We start from the raw sequence: 20442 nt of genomic DNA on the forward strand, positions 1-20442 counted from the left end.
ACCCCCAGACTTGACTTGCAGATGAGACGAGGGTGGATAAGACAGGTTCCAGATTGCAGAAACTAAAATAGACGGTAAGGGCTATCCAGGAAGATGACCCTTCCTAGAAACAATACACAGATCTGATCATATGTGAGGACTGATCAGCTGGCAGAATCACTGTCTCTCTGACCAACAAGGTCACAGCAGCCCCTTGGTGGGAAGAGCCAACTGAAAAGCACCCATATCCCCCTTCCTAGCAGATGAAACGATAACAGGAAGCAAAGCCCCATCTCCTAAACATGGAGGAGGATGAACGTGTGGTCTCCACCACATCAGCGGTCGGTTCAGTGGTGTCTGATGTGCAGAAACCAGATGGATGGTGACAAATGGGGGGAGAGTGGATGGTCATCATTTCAACCAGTCCTCAGCCCGAAGCACATCTGCAGCCATGGATGAAGCATCTTTTCCTAAATGTCCTGGGCAGCCTTAGACCCTCAGTCTGCTGGAATTAATAGGAGGGGGGCAGCCTTCCCAGTTTCCAGCAGGCAGGAGGGCATGAGCCCTTGCTCTCTGCCAAAGGCACACAGGCACACGCTGTTCTGCTGAGGGTCAGTCAGTGACCGTTTACTCTGCTTTATAATGGTCTGCGGCACCTCGATTGCCTTGACATTCTGTGGTCCCCGGCCACACACAGTCATGGCCGCTGTTGTGATATTCACCATGATCCTCTTCTGACACACATTCTAGCTGTTTCTCAGCCTGAATCAGGAATGCAGCTGGTCTGGATTGCTTGCAGGGTGGGATGATCCTTCCTGGAAGAATCCCATAAGGAACGCTCTGAGCAATACGTCACTGCATCCTGGTTAGGGTATGGTGACGATGCCCCGTGGAAGCCTGAGGTGAGATCCAGTGCATCCCCTGAACACTGGAAACACTCAGCCTGCCCTCAGTCTTGAACAAAACCTGAACCCTTTCATTAACATGGCTGCTCTGAATCTGCATCGAGTTGTGTCCCGCAGGCAAACACACGAGATATATATGTAACACGACCACGGTATAGATTTCGCTGGTCGTCCTATCTACAAAAGATGAGCAGCCGCCAACCAGAGAACTCAATGACAGAGGAGACTAAAGTGGAGCCCGTGGTGGACAGTATCGGATGCCCAGACTGCCCTGCCCTGCATGTCCCCTGTCCCACGTGTGACCTGGGGCTTTGTGGACCGTCCTGCATGGGCTTGGAGACACCTGGTGCTAGTCATCTCTTGTCTGTGTCGAGCTTTCTCAGAGATGCAGACACGATGAAGTTACTCCAAGTCTCCCAATAATAACCCGAAAACCGAGAGCAACCAGAGCCCTTGGAGCCCCCCTGAACCAACACAGTGCTACGAGCAGGTGCGTTCAATTCGGATGGACAATTCCAGGAGGCTCCCTCCCCTCCTGGGACTATCCTGCCTGACACCGAGCCTCAGCGCCAGATATAGCATGAATGGTTCCCCACGTATCGGCTCTTCCCCCCTCCACCCCCATTCTCCAAGTCTCTTTCTACTGCTCACTGAGACTGACACCTAAGAATCCTCTCGCATGGAAGTCCTCCTGTCGCGCTCTGTTTCAGGGGTTTCCCTGGGGGGGGGCGCTTCCGGAAGTGAACCCACCAGACCCAGTTCTCCGTGGGGGAGGAGACACCTGTTTTGCTGAACCAGTTACACCACCATTTCAACAGACAGATAAAAGGAGTTCTTTCAATTCATAAGAGTCACAAGAGGTCCTATGATTCTCCTCACTTAACTTTGTATACATACACACACACACATGTGTGCACACGCTTGTGCACCTGCACATGGATACATGTGAAAATTAGGCAGATTTGCACTATTTGCTCCCCATTCATTAGTTACCACTACACATTTCAAACACGTGTCTTTCTTCCCTTGAGCGAGCTCCCCCAAAACTGCTGCCTACCGGTCGATTTGCACCCCCCCAACCTGCGCCCCCAGTCTCTGAAATTTTAAAGAGCTCTGTTACATCCTAACTGAATTAGGAGAGACAAAGAAAGACCCAATGCTTGCGCATGCAGTTCCAAGTCGCGGGGAATTAGATCAGGGAATCCGAATAATACATCCGTCCTGATATGAAAGCTTGGGGAGGACCAGACATGTCAGAGAATTGCTGAACTCCTCCCACACACACGCACGTCTCCAGCTCCCTCTCACAGGGGACGGTGCTGGAACCAGCTTGTTCTACAGAGCGTGGGTCTCTGCGGCAGGTGCTCCTTAGGGTCCTTAAGCCCATTCTGGAAAGCCAGGAACGCAATTTATATCAGTTTGCTTTCCCTATTTCTGAGGGAGTTGAATTGAATATGAGAAAGTTCTCGGAGTTCCCGACTGACACCCCGGTGACTGGGACGTTGCAGTCGTTAAAAAGCCCAACGCTTGCGATAATCCACCAGAAAATACAGAAGGCTGCCAATTCCTGCCGGTTTCCCATAACGGGGCGGGGGGTGGGAGGAGGGTCCAGAGATCTTATTTATGAATGAACACTCAGATACACAGGCGACCCCTCTGGGTTTTCTTCACAGCACTTTTGTGATTGAAGGAGGGGAGGTCTGGAAAGTTAGAATGGGGACAGGAGAATTCTTGTATGACTCTAGGACGAGTGCTCTATTAACTGTGTCTCTTATGTAGTAGGTCTTAGACCTTAGAGACTCTGTGTGTAGTAGGTTTTATGTTTTGACTTTTTTCTTCTTTTACAGGTGAAGATCTGTATCGGGCTTGGAGAAGTCCCACAATCGCCCCAGGTCTCACAGCTAAGTGGTGGAATCAAGTTCAAACCCTCTGGCTTTGTTTTAAAATTTAATACTCTCTTGACTACTATTCCTTTTTCTTTTTTTCCTGGATGGAACATATTTGGCCTTTGTTTTAACATATCACAGTACTGATTTAAGATTTAGGTCCACAATGATCTGTTTGTGAATTGAAATCTTAAATCATTTTCTGTTATCTAATACATCTAACTCGCTCTCCACATCCTCAGTGAAGAAGACGTTTATCCCATGATGTTAGTAAAGGTTTGTCTCATTCCTAACTCTCCCTAGACGGCACTCTGAGTGAAGTATGTATCTGCTGGGTTACTTGGTACACACCGCAGACTCCGCATGTCCCTGATTGGTACAGAGGGGGTGTGACTGCACCTCTGTCTTCCATACAGTTCTCTGTGCACTTGTTTCTCTAATATCATTAAGCACATCTGCGAAAGATACTTACTTCACACATTATTATTTATGTGTTTACAATGACCCAAAATAAATGACAACATGTTCAAAATTGTGCCTTTGGATACAAAATTGGTCAAGAACTTTCAAGAGCTGCAAGAAATAGGAGTCATCACATGCATTGAGGGGGGGCTCTGAATGAACCGTCTGAAGAAGGTACCGAACCTACTGATTCCTCACGTCACTACTTCCTGCAGGGACGCTCAAGGGCAAGTGTCCCCAGCTGCGTGGCGTGACCTCTGTCTGAGGGCCAGCGCTGGCCCCTCATGTCCTGCAGCGGCCTGTGCCCTGACTCTCCCGTTTTCCCAGCGAGTCCCCCTCACAGCTGCTCCTGCTCTCTCTGCTTCTCTTGCCTTCTCTGGAAGCTTCCCTGTCCATCATGTCGTTCAGTCCCCAGGGTTGTAACCTGGTTCTGCCCACCATCCTGCCGGGCGCTGCCAGCCCTGCAGATTCAACACTGTCCTCCCTCACCCATTCTCTTCCCTTCCTCACTGATGCTCGTGACAGGCTGCAGGACAGCGCGTCACACCGAACCAGCCTCCAAGCTCAGCTGCTGTGTCCTGGAACGGTTGAGTGGACATCAACTTAGCTAGGGGCAGTGCCCTAGTACTTGGTCAAAGGCTATTCTCGATGCGTCTGCGATTCTTGGGTATTGGAGCTTTTTGGAGAGGATTCACATGTAGATCAATGCTATCCTGGCCACAGGGAAGAGATGGAAATGTCAGTCCGCAGTTGGGTTTTTACAAAGTATGAAAGGTTGCATTTACACAACAGCATTGGCCACTTGCTTGTGGTCGTGTTGAACAATTGCTGTCCCACTGCTCCTGGGATCACGCAAGATCATCTCAAAAATCAGTAGTCATCTGTCGACTAAATTTAGTTCAGTGTTATTGTTGAAGCATGGAGCTAGGGGTGTTACTCCTCTGTTAAAATTATTCCGAGTAAACACTGCCTTGACATGGAATGTTGCTGAATTATAATAAAGGCAGAGATATCGAGCAAGTAGAATTAGCTTATTTTTCTTCCACTTTTTATCCACATATATTTGGAAAGAAAAGAATTGGAAAATAAATGCAGACCTGCATCTTATCTGATAATGGGATGGCAACATTATCTTGTTTTTACTCCTCCTTTAAACTGGATTTTGATGTCTATTAATTCCAACCTCTTTCAACGATGAAATCGCGTTAACTTCTCCCACTTTGACCACTCCTGGAATGGTACACTGCAAACGCCCTCACTCTTTGGAGAAACCCATATTTTCATTGGAAAAGAGGAGAAAAAAAGAATTTGAAGGTCATCATTGTAATGAAATACTACAAAAATCAATTATGCTAGTAGCATCAAGTTTTAAAAATCCCACTTAAACCCACATATTCATCTAAGGAGATACATTACAATTTTGGTATGATCATGCTTGAAGCTAGATGTTCCTAGACTTCAGGGATAAAACTGAAAATCATACAGAATAATTACTTGAACAAACCTCCTTTTAGGCATGACTACGTGTGTGCAAACACCATCTGTCCATCAGGCGTGCCGCGGGGACTGAGAGCGAGTTGGAGTGGCCCCGCCCCATCAGATGGGGGACTTCCTCTAGCCCGCAGTTGGACCCTCCCTCCACCATGAACGAAGTTCACAGAAGAGTCTTTTCTCCCCCGCTCAGACCCGCCAGCAGGAGGAACAGGACCTGATTCTAAAGGAAGCTGCATATTCCCTCAGATCTCATCCGTCTTGCGTTGCTAGTGTAGGTTTTTAAAGTGGACATCCTCACAGATCAGTTATCAGAGACCTTGGCAGCGTTAATTATTCTTTAAAGGAAAAGGACCTTGATCCTCTACACGAGTGGTCCCCAACCCCCGGGCCGCAGACTGTGGCCATTTGGTACCAGTCTGCAGAGAAAAAATAAATAACTTACATTATTTCTGTTTTATTTATATTTAAGTCTGAACGATGTTTTATTTTTAAAAAATGACTAGATTCCCTCTGGTCCATCCATCTAAGACTCACTTTTGACACTTGTCTTGGTCACATGATACATTTATCTGTCCCACCCTAAAGGCCGGTCCGTGAAAATATTTTCTGACATTAAACTGGTGCGTGGCCCAAAATAGGTTGGGGACTGCTGCTCTCCACAATGTCGACGGTATGTTCATCATCAAGTCAAATGATGAGGGGAATTGTGACATCAGTACTTAATAGTCGGTTTGTGTAAGCACCACGTCTTTGGGAAGGTGACAGGGATCACAGATAACCTGCCTGGAGCAAAACTCGCACAAATAGCTCCCTTTTTCTAGTTGCTGGATAGAAAGCCATGATCACCGAGTACTTGGGCAACCTGGTTTCTGATTGTGTGGGGAGAGCAGACGCAGACACACAAGAATAATACTGTAGCGAAGGCATGAAACGTGTGGGCTCTGAATCTTGACTGGCTGGGTTTGATCTTCACTCTGACTTACTGGCCTTTGAACTTGAAAAGATTACTTAAGCTCTGTGTGCCTCAGTTGTTTTTATGTGAACTCAGTGTCATAACAGGGCACAGTTACTATGAATAATGCCTAGCCCTTAGTAGAAGTCCAATAAATGTTAGTTATTCATATTATGAGAAATACAATGTGTGTTCCTTAAATTCAAACACTGGTGATTTCTGCCAGACCAGGCAGTGGCACAGTGGACAGAGCATAGGACTGGGAAGTGGAGGACCCAGGTTCGAAACCCCAAGGTTGCCAGCTTGAGTGCGGGCTCATCTGGTTTGAACAAGGCTCACCAGCTTGAGCCCAAGGTCACTGGCTTGAGCAAGGGGTCACTTGCTGTGCTGAAGGCCCACAGTCAAGGCACATATGAGAAAGCAATCAGTGAACAACTAAGGAGCCTCAGTGAAGAATTGATGTCTCTCATCTCTCTCCCTTCCTGTCTGTCTGTCCCTATCTCTCTCTCTCTCTCTCTCTCTCTCTCTCTCTCTCTCTGTCACACACACACAAAATTACACTGGTGATTTCTAATCTTTTTTTCTCTCATTTCTTCCAGTTGCTACTTTCGTGAATTTGATGTCTGCATCCTAAAACATCCCTAAAATGTTGATCAATGTTTAAGGATTGTAACACAGAAATTAACTTTTCCTGAGCATGTTATAATATTCCTTAGAACAAATGCCCTTGGTTTTAGTAACTAAACTCTATATTGGGTGGCATTTTCTTCATGTTGCAGTACTTGAATAATGTAGAAGGTTCAAGCTGACAAGGAATTAGAGGCCATTATTTAACAGAGAAAGGATCTAGACCCAGATGGATATTGTGACCAAAAGTCACCCAGCAAGAAAGTTGAGGATCAGACTAAAAGGCAGGTCTTCTGAGACTGAAATCTCTGTTTTCTTTATACTACTCTGCCCTTCTTCTCAGCTCTTACATTGCAGTCTTCTTGTTTTTTAATAAATGTACATATTCTTTTTCCTTTATGCATGTATTCCTTAGAAACGAGAAATGCATTGAGGATTGGAAAATAAATTTGTCAGGCTAATTTACATGCAGATAGCATTTTCTAGCTTTCTGATTCTAAATAACCCTTACACTATTGAACAAATGATTAGGCATTTTTCACAAACCAATATTGTTAAATCTTTAATCAAGCCCAGAGGCAATACATCAAAGGAATCAACTATTGTAATGATATGACTTCAATTAACTAGTTTGTAATTCAATAATGCATTTCCTTAGAGTAGTCTCAGAACTTTCCAGGCATTATTACCATAATTTTCAGGGCTCCTATTTGGTATTTATTCTGAGTGCTGAACATAATAAACAGAAAAATCACAGTCCCACCCACAAGATCACTTTCATGTCTTAATAGAATGTACTGCAGAGTAGCGTATCTACAAGAAAATATTTGCAGCCATGTTTTATGACTGTGGATTAGTGACGGGTCTGTGTGGGTTTTTCAGAGAGGAAAAACACATGAGGATTGTTTTTCTAAGCAGTCAAGAATCTAGACAACTAAATATTAAAGCTGCTACAATCTCTAAATGAAGGTGAGAGTTCCATTTGCTTCACAAAACACATGTGAGAAACATAGACAGTACTCATGAATTTTAACTCTGGGAAGTTGAGACATTTGCTAAGACAAGGAACTGGTACCTGGTGATACTCTCATTACCCAGATCAATTCCCCTAAACCTACTGTCCATCTATTTAACTCTGCAACATCCTGTCTAAGGTATCTTCTTTCTTAACAGCTCTGTGTCTTCGTGAATCGAATATATACGTTTCCTTTCACAATCAGCTCCTTTAAAGGGTATCCGGGTACCAGAGCAAATGTGTGAGTGTGTGCACACACCTGTTAACATGTGAAGACTCAGCAGAATTATGAAGGCAGGTGATTTTCGTCTGAGGCACAAGGACCCCACTTACCTTCTTGAGTACAGGAAAGAACAAGATGACGTTCATGCTCATTTCCCGTTTTCTGGTATCTTGGGAATAATTCTAGAAGGAGAGAGAATGGAGCTGGTCTGTGAGCTACTGAAGGCAATGCCCACCATCTGGTGACTAGGATGTTGGCACATGCCTCTGCGCTCACGGTGATTTTCTGTGCATCTGTAATGCACGGTTCCTTTATATTGTCACAGCTCTGTCTAGAGGGCATTTTGTCTAAAGAATTAGATAACTTCTTTTTCTCAAACACATAAAAGTAGATCAGAGCAACAGTGATGGATCCTATAACTTCAAGTAATTATTGTTTTTTTATAATCATTTTAGCCTCACTTACCAGGGAGAGACAAACAATATAGAGAGCTTAGAGAGCATGCTTTTTACAAAACCATGTATCAGAAAACTTTTTGTGTTTTATTTCCATTGATGAACCCAATGATTTCATCAAAGTCACACCAGAGTTCCTCTACCAACCTAAGTCAAAACAGATGGTCAAGGATCGAAACCTTGACATTCTGTCATAGACACATTTCCAAGAAGTGCCACTTGGTCCTTCTAAACTATGTGAGCTTGCCCTGAAGGTATAGAGAGGGAAACTCTATAATGGGGGGAGGGCAGGGGATAAAAGAAGAACCCCATTTCTGGAGCCAGGCTACGATACTAAGTGTAAAACCCTGACTTGGTTGCCACCTAGTCAGTTCTGTTCACTTACATACTCACAAGAATACACCCATTGCATTTGCTTACAAATTGCTTTTTGTCGAGTCATTTACAGTCTTTTTTCATTCTCTATTTTGGGAGTTGGTCAGCATTGTTCAGAATATTTGCTTCTGTTTTCTACCCTGGTCCTCTGTATGCAATCAATCTCTATTTTTAAAGATTTTCTTTACTGGGTTAAGATTTAACTCTTAACGTAAGATCAACTCTCTTGGCTCCCTAGACTTCATGAAAAATTTTAGGCAACGTTTTGTACATTTGTACATTTTATTCTGTTTCTTTCTATTCCTTTAGGAACCAAACTTTATAGTTCTTCTCATATAAATTAGGTTATTAGTTACGTACTAAAGTGTGATATATATCTTTTAACATTATAAAAAGGTAAGGACTTTAGGATGCTCTAAGTTATATTAACCCCTTATAAAAGTCCATGCTATTTTGGTTCAAAGTTCTTCATTGTGGTCGCTATCTTTAACAACACAACGAAAAAAGACTCTACAATTATTATTGTTTATACAGACAATATTATCCTGGTTAGATTTATGTGCATTAATTTTTCTCACTACGGGTATTATTTTCTTCTCAAAGTATATTTTTTAGAATCCCCTTTAATTTAGGTCTATTTTTGGAAAACTAGTAGTTTCCTTTATTGGAAAATGTTTGATTTCATCCACATACTTGAAAGTGGTTCTTTTTTCTTTGTTTTTGTTTGTTTGTGTGTGTGTGTGTGTGTGTGTGTAATTCTTAGAAACTCTAGACCTACAATATTTTAACCTCTCTATATTTTAAATACCTCAGTTCAATGGTTTTATCTTCATTTCTTAAATGAAGAGGTCCGCCGAAAGATTATTTTTCTTTTGAAGAAGTTCTCTTCCTCTGGCTGTAAGATATTTTTAGATGTTGGTGTGTCCAGTATTTTTTGTTTGTTTGTTTACTGATCTTCATCTGGATGTCTTTCAACCACTCCCTTTAAGACACAGTGTGTTCTTCGTACCGGTGAATTGTATTGAATTCAGACCTTCCATCAGTTCTGAATAATTTTATCCTTTATCTTCCCAAGAGTGCTCCTCTTCCCTCATCTCCTCCGAAATGTATGTTAGAACTTGCTCTCCACACCTTTAAACTCTCTTACATGGATTTTTCTTTGTCCACATCCACTTTGAGTAAATCTTTGGGGTATTCTTTCAGCTGGTTTACTCTACCCGCTGTATCAACTGTGCTGTTCCATCCATGTTTTTCAACAATGATGTTTTCACTGAAACACTTGCTGCTTGTTTCTTGGTCGAACAGGCCTCCTGACCGCTCATCTGCATGATTCTAATTTTCGTTCTTCAAACCCCCACCCATGGCGTGTTAATGTCTGAGTGCCAGTTGTCTGAGTTGGCCCTCTGCTGGGGAATCGCCCTCATAACACTTGGTGTGATTCCTGATTCTTGGCGTGTCCCACACTGGTAAATCTGGAGACGTGAACCTGATGGGACTGTCCCCCAGGGCAGGGGATCCTTTTGCTCCTCTGGGATGCAGAGTCCATGCGGCACTCCAGCCGACCCTGCCCTGTGCCGCCCAGCACCCTGTGGGGATCCTGGGGACTTCCTTCCTGTGAACTGCCACATGCGAGGGCCGTTTTGTGCAGAATCTGCAACGTAAGCTCCTAGCCCCGATGTTACATTTCCCACCTTCCAAATGCTCTTTTAATCAAGGAGTTGATACACTGTGGCACTGTCTAAGCCGTTAAAATTTACTTACATAGTGTTTGTTGAAAGTCAATCATTTGATATTTTAATTCCTGGATAGTCACGTATATATTGTCATAAATAAAGTTATATGGCCAGTTTGCTAAACAAGATTTTACGGATGGATGGGCAGAGGAGACACTTAGGAATACCAGTTCTCTCTTTACAAGCACAGGTCGTATACAGTTTACCTTCTGAGCAAGTGAAGTTAGAAACTTTCCTTTCTCTCAACTGCTATTTAAACCTGATGTACATTGATTTGATTTGATGTTTTAATAAAATAAGGCACAGCATTAATAACTAATGCTTTGGAGAGCATATATATGGTAGAAGTCTGCCATCATAAATCACTTTGGCGAATGCAACAGTTTTATTCCACTGGAGGTCATTCAGCGTTGGCACAAAAAATCAATTCAAATCAAATCGAAGTGTAGCTGCACACATTTCAACACTTTTTTTTTTATTCAGGCAGCCAATATACAGTAGGTACTCATATACAGTAGGTGCTCTGTAGCAATTATTAATTATGAGAGACAGGATTTATTTCATTCTCACAACAACCCTTTGAGGTAGAAGCATTTGCAGCCATTTTACAGCTAAGTATACTTAGGTTTAGGAAAGTTAACTAAGAAACTAACCAAGATAACACATCTAATCAAGTAAAAAACCTAGACTCAAAACCAGAACTATGTTCAAACTCAATGTTCTTGATCACTTGTACTGTTTATTAAAATACTAAGTTAATATGAGGTACTGTACAGCAATAGATATCACTGAAATGCTATAACAAGAATAAATATGGATAATGGCGACAGTTTTCTGGCCACCCATCTCCAGTATGATGTAGTTTTTCCTTCGTCCAATCCCTCTGTTGCCATGGCAACAGTTGAGCCATCTGGGAACAGAAGCATCTTGAAAAACGATAGCCAACAATACAGATATGGCAGAAGTGAAGTCCATGTTTTGGGAAGTTCTTCCAAAACAAGGGCAGGTGTATGCAAAAAAAAAAATGTAACCACAATGGTGCTGTGTAGACCCAAACTTTTACGCTTAAAATCTCTGACTTTGGAAAAGCTGGAAAAAATGCAACAAGAAACAGAGGAAACGGATTCACCAACAAGAAATAGCAGAAAATGAACAACAGCAAATAAGTCACTGAATAACTTAGCACTTCTACAGGACACCCTACCTGACTATTAACAACAGCTAGAAAACAATCCACTTGTGTGCTGAAAGTAGTATGTGTTAATAAGATACTCAAATAGGTAATATAAAAACACTCAAGACTAATAAAACGTGAATTTAACCACTGTAGTTTGTACTGAACACAAGCCATTAAAAAACTAATCCAGAAGAAAAAAAAACAAAACAAGAATAAATATGACCAGAAGCACACAGGACAGAAGCGGGTGTGCCAACAGCCCAGGTTGGTTGGAGGGGAGGAGCTGTCCCACACTGGAGCCAGGGGTGGGCACAGGAAGCACGCAGGCTAGGAGCGGGCATGCCAATAGCCCGGCTCCTCAGGTCTGTTGGTGGGAGGAGGTATACCACGCTGGTTGGCACCAGAAGCACACAGGGGCCCTCAACTGGACCGGCGCCACGGCTGGAATCGGAGCTCAGGAGCCAGATGAACGCCCAGAGGTAGAGTCCGGAGGAGTGGCAGCACCAGCACCCGGCAGCGCGCAGGCCGGGCCAGGGCGGAGCCCGCACGGCGAGCACGGTGCCCAGCTCCCAGCCTAACCCGCTATAACCACCCAGAAGATGAACACATGGAGAGGGGGGCGCAGTCAACTCAGCTGCGATTTGCGGACAAATGCTGTGAGCCGCGTGCAGGCGTGCTGCAGAGATGCTTAGAGGAACTGAAAAGGCATTTCTCAATAGGGTCACAGAGAAACTTATGAGGCACTCGAAGCTGCTAGTCAGTTGAGATGATATTGTACAAACCCTGAAATTTGTGGAATGTGAAATCTTAAATGTCCAGTTGGACTCTTGCTTGTGCCAAAAAATCGCAGATCCCAGTGTCAACGATCTGAAGATGAGGACGCCAGAGAGAAAACTGGAGAAGATGAGCAGTGCAGGCTTAATGGCCTCTGGGATCCTAGTCTGCAGGAGTGGTCATTGTCCAGCTATGAGATTAACTACATGTGCACAGCTGGCCTCCAAGGACCTCCTGGTTGCAGTGGGCAAGCCCACATTCTCCCACGGCGAGGCTCCCTCCACTACTCTCAGTGGAAATGTATCCTGGACTTGCTGAAGACGCCCGAGGAGGACAACATGTTCGCAGTGGGTCATGTACTCAGTGTGTCGGTCATCAGTGCCCAGAAGCATTTGGGTGCTAGAATGATGACCAAAAGAGCCCTGATCAAGAGACAGTGTCCGTCATGGCCGACGTCACCTTCTGGGTCCTCTTCAACCGTTGGTCTCTGAACGGCAATGACCGGGCGGTAACAGCACTGACCGGGCAGTAACAGCGAAGACCGGGGGCCCAGCTGGCTCTGGAGCTCATCCCACTGGACTGCCGACTGGTGGGCGGTCGATCCTAGCAACACCTTCGTCCTCGTGCCGGAGTCCGGAGTCCGGCAGGGCAGCTACAGTGAGGCTCTGAAGAGCTGCTCCCGGGCGGGTTCCGGACCTAAGGGTCCCCGAGCTGATCTCTGACAGGAACTCCCGACAAGTATTGTGATGTTTTCTTGGAACCTGCACAGGCGGATTTCACTCTTCCCAGCCCAGGGGGCCGAGCTCCGCGTACTCGATGCAAGTAGGCTGAGCGCCGAGTCGTAGATGCAAGGGGGCTAAGCTTGGAGTCATCAATGCGCCTCCTGCACCCAGAGCGCTGAGTCACCGATGCGCCTCCCGCAGGCCCGCACCCAGAGCACCAAGTCATCGATGCACCTCCCACACCCAGAGCGCCAATGCACCTCCTGCAGTCCAGCACCCAGAGCGCTGGGATGTTGAGGGAGGAGGAGCGCTGGGAGCGGCTACGGAAGGTCTGCGGGACGTTGACAGGTTCTGTTTCTCTTGCCAGCCCTGCGGGACCGGATAGAGTAGCCTAGCATGGGAGCTCTCACTCCGGCTGCTCCCACCCCGCCGCTCTCATTGCAGCCGCTCCCACCCCGGCCGCTCCCACTGCGTCGGCTCCCATCCCGGCCTCTCCCACCGCAGCGGCTTCCCCCACCCGCATATGCTCCCCGAGTCGGCTCCCCAGGCCGCCTCTCCAGAACGAGGCCTCAGCTCTTGGGCTGGACGCTCCCTTTGTGCCGGCTGAGCGGCGCGCCCTCTCCTTTTCAACACTTTAGTGGAATAAATATGCCTATATTAGGTTTACTCTTAATACTGAATTTGACTCTTTAAGGAGTGTGGAGATACAATTTAACACATTGTTTTTATTTATGTTTTAGCAAAAAATAACTGGTATAATGGAGGATAAATATAGTTTACAATTATGCCAAGATGTTTAATAATGTCGTGTCCACTCCTTTCCACCCTCAAAAGGTTAGGGTTAATTTAATATCTTAAAGCACTTTAGAGTCTATTTAAAACCAAAAAGAAACTACTCATTTTATCACATAAAATTGCAATCCCCTCATTCAATCCAAAATAGCGACTTTTTTTTATTAATAGTCAATTCATTCTAAGTATTTCTTTATGAAAACACTCTGTGCTCTATAAGTACATGTTTCTGTGTATCCTGTTTCTATAAAAATGGCAACTAAATATTTCTTGCTTTCGATATCTCTAAACTATTTGGTGGTCTAAGCATTGTTTCAGGAGTCAACAACATTTCATTCTTTATCTCTCTGTCATAGAATGAGACCCTCTCCCAAATGGTTCGCAGGATAAAAATTCTGTTTGCAGGGAAAGTTCTGTTTCTTTTTTTTTTTTTTCTTTTTTTTTGGTTTTTTTTTTTTTTTTTTTTTTTTTTTTTTTTTTTTTTTTTTTTTTTTTTTTGCATTTTTCTGAAGTTGGAAATGGGGAGGCAGACAGACTCCCGCATGTGCCCGACCGGGATCCACCTGGCATGCCCACCAAGGGGCGATACTCTGCCCATCCGGGGCATGCTCAGCTGCAATCAGAGCCATTCTAGCGCCTGAGACAGAGGCCACAGAGCCATCCTCAGTGCCTGGGCAAACTTTTGCTCCAATGGAGGCTTGGCTGCAGGAGGGAAAGAGAGAGACAGAGAGGAAGGAGAGGGGGAGGGGTGGAGAAGCAGATGGGCGCTTCTCCTGTGTGCCCTGGCCGGGAATCGAACCCGGGACTCCTGCACGCCAGGCTGACACTCTGCCACTGAGCTAACCAGCCAGGGCTGGGAAAGTTCTGTTTCTAAGCCCAGGAATTAAGCCCACAACAAATCGGCTTCACGTGGTGAGTACATGCTTTATTTTCGGAGGTCATTTCTCTTTACAGGTAACGTCTGAAGAGGAAGCACACCACTTTCCTCCTAGAAACCACAACTGCCAATGGTCAGCAGGAGGTGGACAGCTGATTTACAGAGGAAAGCAACATGAAGACTCTCTAACCCCCGCCCCTCATTTCATTCTGGATTCCTCTGAACTCAGGGCTGGCACGTGAGGCCCACCCTCTGCGTGGGACCCAGCCTACATGGAGCACATATGGCCTTGTGAGTGGACATTACAGTGACTATTTCCAGCAGCAGCCACACCCCGTCTTACAGCCTTTGAGCTGGGTGCTCTCCATGTCCTCTGGGAGAGGCGTCTCGGTGGCTCTGCTGTCCGCATTCCTGGGTGGAACGCTGACCATCAGCCACAGGGGCTGCTTCCTGTGACATGCAGCCCGGGAAAGAGAGTGGCCCCTGACTCGCCCCCTCCCAGGGAATCTCGGAGGCCTTCCTGGTAGGACCCACAAAGAAGCCTCGAGTTTGCCCACCCTTTCCAATGCCTGTGGATCCCGCTGGACTCATGGGCGAGTGCAGGGGTCTCCTCGGGATCCTCGTTTCGGGTCTTTTGGATATGCACCCAGAAGTCGGGCTGAATGATCCCCTGCAGTGCAGAGGATACAGAGCTTCCTCAAATGCCAGAGAGAGGGAGTGAAAGGGAGAGAAGGAGAGGGGGGAGAGAGATAAAGGGAGAGAAGGAGAGAAGGAGAGAGAGAGAGAGAGGGAGAGAGAGAAAAGGAGGGAGAGAGAGAGGGAGAGAGGGAGGAAGAAGGAGAGAGGGAGAGGGGGAGAGAGAGAGAAGGAGAGAGGGAGAGAGGGGGGGAGAGAGAGAGGGAGAGAGAGAAAGGGAGAGAAAGAGAGGGAGAGAGAGGGAGAGAGAGAAGGAGGGAGGGAGAGAAGGGGAGAGAGAGAGGGAGAGAGAGGGAGAGAGAAGAAGGAGAGAGAGAGAGAGAGAGAGAGAGAGAGAGAGAGAGAGAGGAGAAGCCTTTTCCTGGATCGCTCTTCATCTGGGTTTCCAGGACACTGGCTCCCCCAGTGCCACATCTAGGAGGAGGAGGAGACAGAGAAGCTGGCAACCTCATGGCCATGCTGCTTCTCGGTCCCGAGCTTTCTAGCCAGCCTGCTCCCTCTTGTCATCTTCCAGAGGCTTCCTCTGTCTGCTGCCTGCATGCTGCCTGGGGCTGTGACTGTCCTTAGCAGGAGACATGCACACACTTCACTTCTCCTGGAATCAGAATTCCGGCCGTGCCCTGGGACTGCTATCCCGGGCGCCTCCCCCTGTCCCCTCTGCTAAGGGAGCGACATTTAAGCTTATTAAAGAATGTAAGCTAGCGACAGATGTATAATAATAATAAGAAGAAGTAGAGCAGACTGACAATACCAATTGTTCTAGCAGGGAAATGTATATGTACAAATATATACATACATACATATAGTATCCATATCTATTACATATATATGTGTGTATATTTAACATCTCACTTGGCAGGTTGGTGTGGTCTGCCTTTGCCTCTGCAGGCATTAACCCAGCATCCAGTCATTATTCTCTTTAATTTAGTTGCTGTTTTCTTCACAGCACCATGGTGATGAAGATTTTCCATATAGATAATCTTCAGAGTCTCTCTTCTACACTACAGGAAACTCAAAGTATATCCAGCCGTTGACTGACTGGTGTCCGGTCAATTTCAGGCTATTTGAGAATAAGTTGATTTTTTTTCCCTTTCCTCTCAGACCCCTGCCTCAAATATCTAGTACATATATTTCCAAATCGATGGTACATTACTATCTTCACTGCATGTTTTTCCAGTGAAGTGAACAAGTATTTCTTCTCACTCATTTGACCTGAGGTCTGGGGTAATTATGGTGGAAGAAAAGTAAACTCTCACATCGGAATACGACATCTTTGTGTTTCAGTTTCTCCATCAACAGCAGAGCAAAAACTAGCACATACTAACACACTGGGTTATGTAAATAATAATGGACCATTTCTGACATTATTATCGCCAAATGGAAGAAGGGAGACGTACCAGCAGAAATTTCCAGTTTTACTTCTCAGGAGCAAAATGCACTGTAATGGCACGATATTTTAGTCATTGATCTTTTAGGAGAGCGCAGAAATTCAATAAGAAAACATTTTGTTTCTTTAGAAAGACATTAAAACTTATTTATGATTGATACCTGGAATCACAGAACTCTGGAGCATAGCTACAGTTTATTGGACATGTGCAATGCACTTTTCACTTGCTGTATAATTTAATTCTTGCAAAAACTTCAGAACCGGGAATGAACTCGGTTTCATTTATGAGAAGCTCAGAGAGTTTAAATAACTTCCCCTGTCTTTGTAAATACTGGAACCAGAACTCAGCCCAGGCTTTTCTGTTCCAGACTCACTGTACAATGAGATCTTACCTTTCAGTATTATTCCCTAGAACCTATATAGTATACAGTGGTTATTTTATGATGATGAAATTTAGAGCATACACTTAATTAAAAATTCAAATGATAAAATGTTTCCTCCGAGAGGACCTGAAGATAGCAGCGGAGTAGGCAGATGCACAGACTCCCAGCTCACACCACTGAACTGGATTACAAACAAATTTATGAATAATCAGCATGAAAAACCAACTCTGGACTACAAGAACAGCTCTCAAAAACCAAGGAGCAAAGAACAAACCACAACAAACCTGGTAGGGAGTGCCTAAATCTCCCCTGCTTACAGGAACAGAGGGGGGGGGGTTGAGGCTGAGAGCCCAGAAGGGCTCTCACTCCAGGGAAAAGAGCAGAAAATACTGCTCACAGCCATGTGCCTGGCGACTAGGGAACAAGGTGTGTTGAAAGGGTCGGCTTGTCTTTCAAAAAGAAAGGGGAGAGAGAGAGAGACAGATGGTGAGGGGCAGAGGAATACAGGGGGTGACCTGAGAAGCTGACTCATCCAGTGCTGGAGGCAGTCATAGCTGGGGGAGGAGCTGATCCTTCCACAGAACAAAAGACTAAAGTGCTTCCAGGTCACAGATCTCAAGACATCTCTCCAGCTCCAATCAGTGTAACAAGACACAGCTGAAAACAAGAAGTGGAGAGGAGGGGCAGTAACTCAGGTCTCCATGGAGATCTGAGATATACCTCCCCCTACTGAAGCTGAGAAAACACCCTGCCCCCAGAGAGAGTAACTAGCAGAAGAGGCCTTCAGAGTCTCAGGTTACAGCCACCGCATTCCTGTGTACAGTTTCAAATAAGTCCCCTGCTGAGATCAGTAAACAAGACTATCACCTGTTAAGAAAACAAACAAATCAAGACTTCAAAGCGGCCCATATCCGAAAGTGGATTATAAATAATAGCTGATGCCAACCCAAGAAGACCTAGAAATAACACAGTTGAAAACTGGAGGCAGACAACACCAGGCCTAGACTCAACCAGCTCTACAAACAAAACACCCAAACACAAAGACATATTGAGAAGGCAGAGAAGTGCAATCCAAATGAAACCACAAGAGAAACCTCCAGGAAATGAACTGAGTGATATGGAAATAACAAAACTTCCAGATGCAGAGTTCAAAATAATGACTGTAAGGATGCTTAGGGATCTTAGAACAACAATGGATGGTCATTAAAAACACCTAAATAAAGAAATAGCAAGTATAAAAAAAGGATATTGAAATATTAAAAAAGAATCAGTCGGAGATGGCAAATACAATATCAGAAATGAAGACCACAATGGAAGGAATTAAAAACAGGATGGATGGAGCTGAGGATCGAATCAGTGAGTTGGAGGACAAGTTGAATGAAGACATGAAAGCAAAGAAGAAAAAAGAAAAAAGACTCAAAAGGTTTGAGGAAACTCCTAGAGAGCTCTGTGACAACATGAGAAATAACATCCACATCATAGGGGTTCCTGAAGAAGAGATAGAACAAGGGTTAGAGACTTTGTTCAATCATATCATAGCTAAAAACTTCCCTAAATTAATGCAGGAGAAACTCTCACAAGTTCAAGAAGCACAGAGAACTCCATTAAAGAGAAAACCAAAGAAACCTACACCAAGACACATCATAATTAAAATACCAAAGCTAAGTGATAAAGAGAAAATATTAAAAGCTGCTAGAGAAAAAAAGGCTATCACCTACAAAGGAGCTCCCATAAGATGACATCAGAAACACTTGAGACCAGAAGGGAATGGCAAGAAATATTCAAAGTAATGCAGAACAAGAACCTACAACCAAGAATACTTTATCCAGCAAGGCTATCATTTAAAATTGAAGTAGAAATAAAAAGCTTCCCAGACAAAACAAAAACAAAAACAAAAAAACCTTAAGGAATTCATTACAACCAAACCAATGCTGCAGGAAATGTTAAGGGGCCTATTGTAAACAGATTAAAGTGGGAAAAGAATATACCAAAATAGGAATACAGCTTTAAAGAATAAAATGGCAATAAACAACTATATATCAATAACTTTAAATGTAAATGGATTAAACGATCCAATCAAAAGACATAGGGTAGCTGCATGGATAAGAAAACAGGACCCATACATATGCTGTCTACAAGAGACACACCTTAAAAGATGCACATAGACTGAAGGTAAATGATGGAAAAAAACATTTCATGCAAATGGAAATGAAAAAGCTGGGGTAGCAATACTTAGACAAAATGGGCTTTAAAACAAAGGGATAAAGAAGGTCACTACATAATGATAAAGGGAGCAATCCAACAGGAAGATATAACTATTATAAATATCTATGAACCTAATATAGGAGCACCTAAATATATAAAGCAGACTTTGATGGATATAAAGGTCAAGATCAATAGCAATACTATAATATTGGGCAATTTCAATACCCCACTAATATCACTAGATAGATCCTCAAGAAAGAAAATTAATGAAGAAAGAGCAGACTTAAAGGACACACTGGATCAACTTGATTTAATAGATATCTTCAGAACCTTTCACCCTACAGCAGCAGAATATACGTTCTTTTCAAGTGCTCATGGTACATTCTCTAGGATAGACCACATGTTAGGGCACAAATGTCTCAACAAATTTAAGAAGATTGAAATCATATCAAGCACTTTCTCTGATCACAATGGCATGAAACTAGAAATCAACCACAACAGAAAAACTAAAAAATTCTCAAACACTTGGAAACTAAATAGCAGGTTGTTAAATAACAAATGGATTAAGAATGAGATCAAAGAAGAAATTAAAAAAATTCCTAGAAATGAATGATAATGAGCATACAACAACTCAAAATTTATGGGACACAGCAAAAGCAGTACTGAGAGGGAAGTTCATAGCACTACAGGCACACTTTTAGAAAAAACTCAAATAAACAACTTAACTCTGCATCTAGAAGAACTAGAAAAAGAACAGCAAGTAAAGCCCAAATATAGTAGAAGGAACGAAATAATAAAGATCAGAGCAGAAATAAATGACATAGAAGCTAAAGAAATAATACAATGGATCAATGAAACTAGGAGTTTCTTCTTTGAAAAGGTAAACAAGATCAATGAACCTTTAACCAGACCCACCAAGAAAAAAGGAGAGAGGACTCAAATAAATAAAATTAGAAATGAGAGTGGAGAAATAACAACTGACACAACAGAAATACAAAATATTGTAAGAAAATACTATGAAGAACTGTATGCCCAAAAACTAGACAACCTAGATGAAATGGACAAATTCCTTGAAACATACAATCTTCCAAAAATCAATCTGGAAGAATCAGAAAACCTAAACAAACTGATTACACCAAATGGGATCAAAACAGTTATCAAAAAACTCCCAACAAAGAAAAGTCCGGGGCCCGATGGCTTCACAACGGAATTCTACCAAATATTCAAAGAAGAACTAACTCCTATCCTTCTCAAGCTATTTCAAAAAATTCAAGAGGAAGGAAGACTTCCAAGATCCTTTTATGAGGTGAGCATAATTCTGAT

At 43.9% G+C, this 20442-nt stretch overlaps 1 pseudogene; it reads left to right on the forward strand.

Moving 5' to 3' along the window:
• Nucleotides 1–11061: 11061 nt before the first annotated feature.
• LOC136389120 (BBSome-interacting protein 1-like) lies at nucleotides 11062–11280 on the forward strand (annotated as a pseudogene).
• Nucleotides 11281–20442: the final 9162 nt, after the last annotated feature.

The sequence above is a fragment of the Saccopteryx leptura genome, chromosome 1, assembly GCF_036850995.1.
Source record: "Saccopteryx leptura isolate mSacLep1 chromosome 1, mSacLep1_pri_phased_curated, whole genome shotgun sequence".
Lineage (NCBI taxonomy): Eukaryota > Metazoa > Chordata > Mammalia > Chiroptera > Emballonuridae > Saccopteryx > Saccopteryx leptura.